The sequence below is a fragment of the Nycticebus coucang genome, chromosome 6 (genome assembly GCF_027406575.1).
Source record: "Nycticebus coucang isolate mNycCou1 chromosome 6, mNycCou1.pri, whole genome shotgun sequence".
In the NCBI taxonomy this organism is placed as follows: Eukaryota; Metazoa; Chordata; class Mammalia; order Primates; family Lorisidae; genus Nycticebus; species Nycticebus coucang.
In genome coordinates this window covers 12545348-12553483 of record NC_069785.1, presented here as the reverse complement: position 1 = coordinate 12553483, position 8136 = coordinate 12545348, and positions in this window count along the sequence as shown.

Sequence of the window (8136 nt, the reverse complement as noted above, 5' to 3'; positions counted from 1 at the left end):
ACCACATTGATATTGCACTTTCCTCATAGGATTTCAATAGTTACGGACCACATGTAACATGTTAATAATGTAGTGTTTTCATGAAAGGAAATGAAGGACATAAATTTTGTTGGAGACTTCTATATTTTGAACTTCATCTTGTACTTTTCACTGAAACATACATATGTGAAATAATACGTTTTTCTATACATTTTTTTCTTTGCAATCCATGTATTTCTTCATATTAGATGGTAATCAATAAATTGTGATTGTTTATCTAAAACTATCTATTCTTCAGGTCCAGATGAGATACCACCTCACTCCAAGGAGAATGGCTTTTATCAAAAAGTCCCAAACAAGTTCTGATGTAGATGCAGAGAGAAAGGAATACTTATATACTATTGGTGGGACTACAAACTAGTACAAGCCCTATGGAAAGTTGTATGGATATACCTCAAAGAACTTAAGTAGACCGACCATTTGATACAGGACTCCCATTGCTGGGTAAACAACCAAAGGAAAAAGTCCATTTCTATAAAAGAACACCTGCACACAAATGTTCATAGCAGAATAATTTATAATGACAAAGACATGGAAACAATCCAAGTGCCCACCAATATATGAATGGATTAATAAAATGTGATTTATACATACTACAGAGTATTACTAAGCCATACAAAAATGGCAATCTGTAATATTTTGTGATAACATGGATGGAACTAGAAACCGCTCTTCTAAGGTAAACATCACAAGAATAGAGAAAAAAAACACATGTACTCAATGCCAAATTGGAACTAATCAATTAACACTTAATCGAAGTAAATCTCAGTGAAAATCAAGCTGGGGAGGAGGAGGAGGTGATGAGTAAATTCACATCTGTTGGGTACAGTGCAAACTGCCTGGGTGAAAGGCACACTAAGAACTTTGGCTACATCTCCAGAAAAACAAAATAAGTAAACAAAACATGTGTGCCCCCTAATATCCTGATGTAAATAAAAATGTAAAATAAATAAAATAGATCATTAAAAATAATAAATTTAGCTGGGCATGGTGGCTCACACCTGTAATCCTAGCACTATGGGAGGCTGAGGCACATGGATTGCCTGAGCTCACAGGTTCCAGACCAGTCTGAGTCAAATGTTTTTCTAAAACAAGCTGGGTGTTGTGGCAGACACCTATAGTCCCAGCTATTTGTGAGGCTGAGGCAAGAGAATTGCTTGTGCCCAAGAGTTTGAGGTTGCTACAAGCTATGATGTCACAGTGCTTTACTGAGGGCAACAAAGTGAGACTCTGTCTTGAAAAACTAAATAATTTAAATAAATAAATAAACGAAAAAAATAAAAAAGAGTTATAATAAATATATGTATTATTCAATAAAATTTAAATACATTTTTCTGTTTCTATTTTTTAAAAAATTATCCTCATCTTAGTTTTCAGCCTTTTAAGGAGAATATGCAATTTCTGGAAGAATGGATATTTGAACTTTATAAACTACAATAAAACTATTCAATTTAAGTTCATTTTTAGATGAAATTTAAATACTTTGTTAATAAAATGGTTAGAAATAATGAATTTAAAGTAATTAGCATATCTGAATCCAATTGTAGTATTTTACATGTGGCGACCTGACAATTAAGTTTGCAAACTCATCTTAGAAAATGTGCTTGGCACCTCACTGCTGGGTATCACTATGGCTGCCTTTGAAGCACCCCTGTGGGGAGCTGTGTACCCCTGCCAGCCCTTGGTCAACCCTTCAAAGCGATTTTGGAACTTTTTGTGTTGTATGGCCATCAGAGCTGTCACCATATTGTCCTTGATGTCTTGAATGTATTCTAAATGTCTTTCTTTCAATATTTTCTTTATCTCTGAATAATGAAAAAGGTCACTGGGGCTCAAACAAGATGAGCAGGGAGGGTGTTCCAAAACAATTACTTGTTTCCTGGCTAAAAACTTCCTCACAGACTGCCCCATGTGAGCAGGTGCACTGCTGTGATGCAAGAGCCACACCATTGTCATCCCAGGATTTTCAGTTAAGATTTTCTAAGTCTTTCTCTACTGGTGGTTAGTTGGTCTGCTACACTTCTCACAGTCAGCCATATTAATATTGATGGAAAATTTGATGAATTTTTGCAATGTTTTCATAACTCCTGCTTACTACCAGTTGCCTTGACATCCTTTCATCACTGCTGCTTTCTCTGTCCTCGGGGGCAGGGCAGGGGAACAAAATCTAATCCATTTTTACACTGCCATTTTCATTGCATAAACTTGGATTAACATGTCCTTCATTTTACTTCACTTTTTCAAAGTTTAACAGTAAATTGAATGTTTATTTGTGGCTCTAATTCAAGCTCCCACACTCTTGGATGGTGAACCAAAACATACAATAGCAATAATGAGTGCCACCTCAGCAAGACACTGACACACCTTGACACAAACACAGCTATGAGACACTGATATGCCAAGGTTGTGAAAGCTTACTGAGTTGTTTGTACAGTGCTGCCAATGTATGCACATGGTGGCAAGTTCACTAACTTAATTGTCAGGCTTCATATATTGCTTTAATAATACCACAATGCAAATTTCACTAATGATTACATTATTCGAGTAAGCATTGATGGTCCAAGGAATAAAACGATGTATGGTTTTATTTCATGAACGAACAACTGACCGTAATGGTGACTGCCATGTACTGCCACGTCTCCCTTAAAGAGAACTTGACCACGGAAGGAATTACAGGTTCAAAACCTCCAAAAGTTCCCTAGGAACATTGTTACCCTCCCATACACATGTCTACCTGGCATAACACAATATATATTATAAAGAACAAGCATAATTTCTGTGGAGAGATTTTCAAATTCTTCAAAAAACATAATCAAATAATTATTAAGATCAAAGAAATCCTTTGAAATATCTCCATGTTTTGAATGTTGGTAAACGTAATAAGCTAAAAATTGTATATATGCAATGAGAATTTTTGTTTTCTTTCTTAAATCTTTATGTACAACTTTTTTTCATACAGTCACTTAGGCACTTGCTATATGGCATAAATTTAATGGATGTTTTATATTCTCATTATGAGGAAAGTTGATTTTGCACATTATCGAATTGGAAATCACTCATCTAAAGAGAGATCATCTGTGCATTAGCCAGCACAACTTTATTTTATTACCCTTGATATACATGAGGGAGTGAAGTGATCATGGTTAGTATCATTAAGCAGATGGCAGCAAATTTTTCCTCTGTTCTTTATAACTCAGAAGGAGTGCTCTTTTTTATTCTACTGGAAAATTAAGTTTAACCTAAAGAATACCTAAGAGTCAATTTCATGGTTTTCCATTTGACTTACAATGTGAAACGTTATCGATAATCATCATTTTATTCAGCAATAAGAACAAGTCAGATGAATCGAAAAATCTCAATAGCCTAACATAGTCTTAGTGGTAAGGTCACACAAAAACAAAAAACACAACTGAATACATTAAATGTTAAACAGTACTGTACCTTTCTAGTAAGTACATAAGCCATCTGTAAATGTTTTTAAGCCTGGAAGATCACAAGCATATTTTCTTGAAGGGCTACACATATGTACACTAAGATTACAGTCTGTATATAATTACAATTCCCTTTTATTATTTAATGCATTTTATATCCTCTATTGTGAAACTTTTGCATAAATAAAATATTAAATATTATTCAAAATGTCCATATAATTTTCTAGGTGCCGGGTCTCAGGGTAGCTTTTTTGATAACAAATTGAGTCAACAGTTATAAAACTATTAAGATGTTCTTTAAATTTTTGACAATAAATATTTTTCTACGACTTGTTCATTTCCTATTAGATTATCCTTCTCATGGTTTACTGATTAATCGAAGTAATTTATAATAGTCCCTTTTGTTTTTCACTTTCTTCTTTAATTAGAACTCATATTTCAAACCTACCTTTTGCTTATTTCTTTTCATATAACATCATCATCATATTTTAAACTATTAACTGTAAAAACAATAGTTTTAACCTTGTGTCTTTAACTCATCTTTAATTTTTAACTTTTTCTTCTACTTTTATTAATTCTTCTATTCTTTTTCAAAATTGAATTTGTCTTATAGCTCATTAATTATAATTTTCTTTTTATTCGATATGAACACAATGGCTATAAATTTCCCTCTATGTATTGATTTTTCAATTTTCTACAATTTTTGCATGCAGTATCTTCATAGTCTATCAGTAGAAAATATTTTCTATTTTCCATTAAAATTGGCTATGTGAATGGGCAGTTATTGAGAAATACTGTGTTTTAAATTTCTATAAATAAAAGTGTTTACGTTTTTTTTAATAGCTCAGTGTGTATGGGTGAGTGTATGTGTGTGTTTCTAATTAGGGATTTAATCAGGGAATGCAGATATATTTAATTATCAATATTTGTTGAGACTTGTTTATGTAGTTGTAAATTTATATAAACATTACATAGGGCTGAATGGAATGTATGTATATTAATTTGAGGTTATAATATGCATAGATACCCACATACCTACTACTCAAATTTATTTGTTTGTTATCTACTGTCTTTATTAATTACCAGTTATTTCTTATATCAATTTTCAAAACATGCTTGTTAAAATATTTCATTATGGCTTTGGAATATTTATATTTTTCCTCAATGCTTTTTATATATTTCTTAATCTTAATACCTTTTGATAAAAATTTTAAAATTCTAGTTGGCCTGATACTAGACATGCAATTTTGCACTATTTTAGTAGTATTTGATGTTATATTTCAGAGTCTCCCTCGGTTCACAATTGAGAATTTTTAATAAATTTGAGATGTGTTATTACTTCTGTGTATTTACAGCTCTACTTGTTTTTTAAATAGAATTTAATTGGTAAAATGTTCAAATACGATGAAGCAACTACCAACTGAAACATACAAAGACATGTTATCTACGATGTTCATAAAATGACAAAAACATTAAAGTCAAAATATTGTATAATTATTGTCAATTGATATGAACTAAGCATGAATCTCTTTCACTTTTTATCTTTTTCTACAGAAAAAAATATTTTTGAGTTATGTATATTTTGACTGAAGATTTTGTGTATTCTCATGGCTTAAATTTGTTAGCTTTTCTGTTAGTTTCCATAATATCTATTTATTTTACTTATCCCACTAACTTATTTTCACCTTGTAATTTTATTGACGATATCATAAGCATCAACTATAAAATAACAAAATTCCAAATCTTTGTCAAGTCTTTCTATATTACTTGTGTATATTGCTTTCACACGGCAATTATAGAGGATGCCTTAAAGTTTTATGTTAAGCCGGCACGGTGGGGTGGCTCAAGCCTACACTCTTAGCACTCTGGGAGGCAAAAGAGGGAGGATCCCTTGAGCTTAGCAGTTGGAGATCAGCCTGAGCAACAGCAAAACTGATCTCTATGGAAAAAAGAAAAAAAGTTAGCTGCACATTGTGGTGGGTGCCTGTAGTCCCAGCCATTCTGGAGGGGAAGGCAGGAGGATCACTTGAACCCAGGAATTTGAGGTTGCTATGAGCTATGCTGAGACCATCACACTCTAACCAGAGTGACAGAGAAAGTCTATGGCAAAAAAAAAAAAAAAAAAAAAGGAAACCCTAAGAAAGGAAATAGCAGAGGACATTAACAAATGGAAGAACATACCATGCTCATGGCTGGGAAGAATCAACATTGTTAAAATGTCTATACTTCCCAGAGCAATGGACCGATTCAACGCCATCCCTTATTAAAATACCAACATCCTATTTTCAAGTCTTGGAAAAAATGATTCTGCATTTTGTATGGAACCAGAAAAAAGCCCACATAGCTAAGGCAGTTCTGAGTAATAAAAACAAAGCTGGGGGCATCAGCATACCAGATTTCAGGCTGTATTACAAAGCCATAGTGGTCAAGACAGCATGGTACTGGCACAAAAATAGAGACATAGACATTTGGAATCAAATAGAAAACCAGGAAATGAAACCAACACCTTACAGCCACCTAATCTTCAATAAACCAAACAAGAGTGTCCACTTGGGGAAAGACTCCCTATTCAATAAATGGTGTTGGGAGAACTGGATATCCACATGTAAAAGACTGAAACTGAACACACACCTTTCTCCACTCACAAAAAATTGATTCAAGACAGATAAAGGACTTATATTTAAGGCATGAAACAATAAAAATCCTCAAAGAAAGAATAGGAAAAACACTGGAAGACAGCGGCCTGGGGAAAGAGTTTATGAGGAAGACTCCATGGCAATAGCAACAACAGCAATAATAAATAAATGGGATTTAATTAAACTGAAAAGCTTCTGTACAGCCAAGGAGACAACAACCAAAGCAAATAGACAACCTACACAATGGGAAAGGATATTTGCATATTTTCAATCAGACAAACGCTTAACAACCAGGATCTATATAGAACTTCAATTAATTCACAAGAAAAAAACCAGCAATCCCATACATCAATGGGGAAGAGAGATGAATAGAATCTTCTCCAAAGATGACAGAGGAATGGCTACCAAGCACATGAAAAAGTGCTCATCATCCCTAATTATTAGAGAAATGCAAATTAAAACTACCCTGAGATATCATCTAAGCCCAGCGAGAATCACCTATATCACAAAATCTCAAAACTGCAGATGCTGGCACGGATATGGAGAGAAAGGAACACTTTTACACTGCTGGTGGGACTGCAAACTAATACAACCTTTTTGGAAGGAAGTATGGAGAAACCTCAAAGAACTCAACCTAGACTTCCCGTTTGATCCTGCAATCCCATTACTGGGCATCTATCAAGGAAAAAAAAAAACAGAACTTTTATTATAAAGACACTTGTACTAGGCTGTTTATCACAGCCCAATTTACAATTGCTAAAATGTGGGAACAACCTAAGTGTCCTTCAACCCAGGAATGGATTGGTAAACTATGGTATATGTATACCATGGAATATTATTCAGCCATAAAAAATGGAGATTTTGCAGCATTTTTACTAACCTGGATGAAGGTGGGAATGGAGAAGCATGAATCGTATGTACTCAATTTTGATTATGAGAACAATTAATGTCACAGTGGGGCATGGAGGAAGGGGAGACCAGACAGAGAAGGAGGGAGTGGGTGAGGGAAAGGAAAAGAATAAAAAAAAAGACAATAAAAGAAAATAGTGACTAATTCTCACATAAATTGGATTTAATTTTGACCAAAGTACATTACTTAAACATTAATTTTTAATTGAACTTGTTAATATGTTTGGGATATTGCATCCTCATTTATAAGTGACATATGTTTGTAATTTCCCCTTTATAATAATATGTTCTCTCCAATTTTAATATCAGATGTACCCAGATGAAGTAGAACGATTTTGAAATATTTCTTCTTTTTCTATTGTCTATAAGTTTTGGCATGATCTGTTTTTCAAAATTATCTTTTACTTTTATTTATAAATATTAGTTGTCTATTTTTTGAGACCTAAAAAAAAAAAAAAGAAGAAGTTAACTGATGACTCTATACTGAATCTCAGAGTCAAAACATTCTATAATAGACATACTCTTATTTGACAATGTGAATGTTACTTTCTTAGCATTATATTATTATTATCATTATTGCTTAACATTTCGATGCAGCAATTCTCTGATTTCTTTTCCGAATGTATTTATGTTTGTTCATTCTTTACGAGGTTTTTGTTTCTAGTCCTTATCTTAAACATTGTTATTGTTATTAAATTTTAAGCCTCTTTCATTTTGTGAAGGCAAAAAATGGAAACCTAATAAACACATGTATATGTAAAAATAAAAAATAAAAAAGTATGATTTTGACTAAGATTTTTCTAAATTTGAAAAAAGAGAATAAAGGTAAAAATACCCATGAATTTAAAATTTTTTGACATACATAATGTGTATAAGCTATGAGAGAGAATATATCATATGGGGCTAATAAATGACATATTAAATATATTTTTCAATCATTCTTTGGTGATTATTTGATTTTATTTTCTCATGTGTGTTAAACATGCAGCAAATGCTTCAAGCATACCCTCAAACTTCTGAAATTTAGTATTAGATAACACGAAATATGTTATAGCACATATATTCTTATTTGAACGGTTGAATCACTATATTTAAATGGTTTAATTAGCAAATCGAATACC